Here is a 4,446-nt window from a genome sequence, read left to right on the forward strand (position 1 = left end):
TCGCGACTAAGCACGTCGGGCGTCAACTCCTCGAGCCCGCGGCTAGGCATTTCGCGCATCGGCACTTAGGACTGCGCGACTTAGTACATAGAATGTCGATTCCTCGAGCCCGCGGCTAGACATTTCGCACATCGGCAATTAGGAGTGCGTGACTAAGCACATCGAACGTCGACTCCTTGAGCCCGCGGCTTGGCATTTGGCGCATCGGCACTTGGGACTGCGCAACTAAGCACATAGAGCGTGGATTCCTCGAGCCCGCGCTAGGCATTTCGCGCATCGGCACTTGGGCCTGCGCGGCTAAGAACATAGAATGTCGATTCCTCGAGCCCGCGGCTCGGCAATTCGCGCATCGGCACTTGGGACAGCGCGACTAAGCACATAGTGCCTCGATTCCTCGAGCCCGCGGCTAGGCATTTCGCGCATCGGTACTTGGGACTGCGCGACTAAGCACATAGAGCGTCGACTCCTCGAGCCCGCGGCTAAGCATTTCGCGCAATGGTACTTGGGATTGCGCGACTAAGCACCTAGAGCGTCGATTCCTCGAGCCCACGGCTAGGCATTTCGCGCATCGGCACTTGGGACTGTGCCACTAAGCACATTGAACGTTGACTCCTCGAGCCCGCGGCTAGACATTTCGCGCATCGTCAATTGGGAGTGCACGACAAAGCACATCGAACGTCGACTCCTCGAGCCCGCACCTAGGCATTTCGCGAATCGGCACTTGGGAGTGCGCAACTAAGAACATCGAACGTGACTCCTCGAGCCCGGGGCTAGGCATTTCGTGCATCGGCACTTGGGACTGCGCGACTAAGCACATCGAACGTCGACTCCTCGAGGCCGCGGCTAGGCACTGCGCGCATCGGCACTTGGGACTGCGCGAGTAAGCACATAGAGCGTCGATTCCTCGAGCCCGCGGCTAGGCATAACTCCCATCGGCACTTAGGACTGCGCGACTTAGCACATCGAACGTCTATTCCTCGAGCCCGCGGCTCGGCATTTCGCGCATCGGCACTTCGGACTGCGCGACTAAGCACATATAGCGTCGATTCCTCGAGCCCGCGGATAGGCATTTAGCGCATGGCCACTTGGGACTGCGGGACAAATCACATAGAGCGTGGATTCCTCGAGCCCGCGGTTGGGCATTTCGCGCATCGGCACTTGGGCCTGCGCGACTAAGAACATAGAATGTCGATTCCTCGAGCCCGCGGCTCGGCAATTCGCGCATCGGCACTTGGGACAGCGCGACTTATCACATAGAACGTCGATTCCTCGAGCCCGCGGCTAGACATTTCGTGCATAGGCAATTGGGAGTGCGCGACTAAGCACATCGAACGTCGACTCCTTGAGCCCGCGGCTTGGCATTTGGCGCATCGACACTTGGGACTGCGCGACTAAGCACATAGAGCGTCGATTCCTCGAGCCCACGGCTAGGCATTTCGCGCATCGGCACTTGGGACTGTGCCACTAAGCACATTGAACGTTGACTCCTCGAGCCCGCGGCTAGACATTTCGCGCATCGTCAATTGGGAGTGCACGACAAAGCACATCGAACGTCGACTCCTCGAGCCCGCACCTAGGCATTTCGCGAATCGGCACTTGGGAGTGCGCAACTAAGAACATCGAACGTTGACTCCTCGAGCCCGGGGCTAGGCATTTCGTGCATCGGCACTTGGGACTGCGCGACTAAGCACATCGAACGTCGACTCCTCGAGGCCGCGGCTAGGCACTGCGCGCATCGGCACTTGGGACTGCGCGAGTAAGCACATAGAGCGTCGATTCCTCGAGCCCGCGGCTAGGCATAACTCCCATCGGCACTTAGGACTGCGCGACTTAGCACATCGAACGTCTATTCCTCGAGCCCGCGGCTCGGCATTTCGCGCATCGGCACTTCGGACTGCGCGACTAAGCACATATAGCGTCGATTCCTCGAGCCCGCGGATAGGCATTTAGCGCATGGCCACTTGGGACTGCGCGACTAAGCACATCGAGCGTCGACAGTCGAGACCGCGGCTAGGAATTTCGCGCATCGGCACATGGGACTTCGCGACTAAGCACATCGGGCGTCAACTCCTCGAGCCCGCGGCTAGGCATTTCGCGAAACGGCACTTAGGACTGCGCGACTTAGCACATAGAACGTCGATTCCTCGAGCCCGCGGCTAGACATTTCGTGCATAGGCAATTGGGAGTGCGCGACTAAGCACATAGAGCGTGGATTCCTCGAGCCCGCGGTTGGGCATTTCGCGCATCGGCACTTGGGCCTGCGCGACTAAGAACATAGAATGTCGATTCCTCGAGCCCGCGGCTCGGCAATTCGCGCATCGGCACTTGGGACAGCGCGACTTAGCACATAGTGCCTTGATTCCTCGAGCCCGCGGCTAGGCATTTCGTGCATCAGCACTTAGGACTGCGCGACTTAGCACATCGAACGTCGATTCCTCGAGCCCGCGGCTCGGCATTTCGCGCATCGGCACTTGGGACTGCGCGACTAAACACATATAGCGTCGATTCCTCGAGCTCGCGGCTAGGCATTTCCCGTATCGGCACTTGGGACTGCGCGACTAAGCACATCGAGCGTCGACAGTCGAGACCGCGGCTAGGAATTTCGCGCATCGGCACATGGGACTTCGCGACTAAGCACATCGGGCGTCAACTCCTCGAGCCCGCGGCTAGGCATTTCGCGAAACGGCACTTAGGACTGCGCGACTTAGCACATAGAACGTCGATTCCTCGAGCCCGCGGCTAGACATTTCGTGCATAGGCAATTGGGAGTGCGCGACTAAGCACATCGAACGTCGACTCCTTGAGCCCGCGGCTTGGCATTTGGCGCATCGACACTTGGGACTGCGCGACTAAGCACATAGAGCGTGGATTCCTCGAGCCCGCGGCTAGGCATTTCGCGCATCGTCAATTGGGAGTGCGCGACTAAGCACATCGAACGTCGACTCCTCGAGCCCGCGGCTAGGCATTTCACGCATCGCGCTTGGGACTGCGCGACTAAGCACATAGAGCGTCGACTCCTCGAGCTCGCGGCTAGGCATTTCGCGCATCGGCACATGGGACTGCGCAACTAAGCAGATCGAGCGTCGACACCTCGAGCCCGCGGCTAAGCATTGTGCGCATCGGCACTTGGGACTTCGCGACTAAGCACGTCGGGCGTCAACTCCTCGAGCCCGCGGCTAGGCATTTCGCGCATCGGCACTTAGGACTCCGCGACTTAGTACATAGAATGTCGATTCCTCGAGCCCGCGGCTAGACATTTCGCACATCGGCAATTAGGAGTGCGTGACTAAGCACATCGAACGTCGACTCCTTGAGCCCGCGGCTTGGCATTTGGCGCATCGGCACTTGGGACTGCGCGACTAAGCACATAGAGCGTGGATTCCTCGAGCCCGCGGCTAGGCATTTCGCGCATCGGCACTTGGGCCTGCGCGACTAAGAACATAGAATGTCGATTCCTCGAGCCCGCGGCTCGGCAATTCGCGCATCGGCACTTGGGACAGCGCGACTAAGCACATAGTGCCTCGATTCCTCGAGCCCGCGGCTAGGCATTTCGCGCATCGGCACTTGGGACTGCGCGACTAAGCTCATAGAGCGTCGACTCCTCGAGCCCGCGGCTAAGCATTGCGCGCATCGGCACTTGGGACTCCGCGACTATGCACATCGAGCGTCAACTCCTCGAGCCCGCGGCTAGGCATTTCGTGCATCGGCACCTGGGACTGGGCGACTAAGCACATAGAGCGTCGATTCCTCGAGCCCGCGGCTAGGCATTTCGCGCATCGTCAATTGGGAGTGCGCGACTAAGCACATCGAACGTCGACTCCTCTAGCCCGCGGCTAGGCATTTCGCGCATCGCGCTTGGGACTGCGCGACTAAGCACATAGAGCGTCGACTCCTCGAGCCCGCGGCTAGGCATTTCGCGCATCGGCACATGGGACTGCGCAACTAAGCAGATCGAGCGTCGACTCCTCGAGCCCGCGGATAAGCATTTCGCGCATCGGCACTTGGGACAGCACGACTAAGCACATAGAGCTTCGATTCCTCGAGTCCGCGGCTAGGCATTTCGCGCATAGGCACTTAGGACTGCGCGACTTAGCACATCGAACGTCTATTCCTCGAGCCCGCGGCTCGGCATTTCGCGCATCGGCACTTGGGAGTGCGCGATTAAGCAGATCGAGCGTCGATTCCTTGAGCCCGCGGCTAGGCATTTCGCGCATCGGCACTTGGGACTGCGCGACTAAGCAAATCGAGCGTCAACTCCTCGAGGCCGTGGCTAGGCATTTCGCGCATCTGTACTTGGGACTGCGCGACTAAGCACATCGAGTGTCGATTGTCGAGACCGTGGCTAGAAATTTCGCGCAATGGCACATGGGACTGCGCGACTAAGCACATAGAGCGTCGACTCCTCGAGCCCGCGGCTAAGCATTTCGCGCATCGGCACTTGGGACT

This window comes from Dermacentor silvarum, chromosome 2 (assembly GCF_013339745.2).
Source record: "Dermacentor silvarum isolate Dsil-2018 chromosome 2, BIME_Dsil_1.4, whole genome shotgun sequence".
NCBI lineage: Eukaryota > Metazoa > Arthropoda > Arachnida > Ixodida > Ixodidae > Dermacentor > Dermacentor silvarum.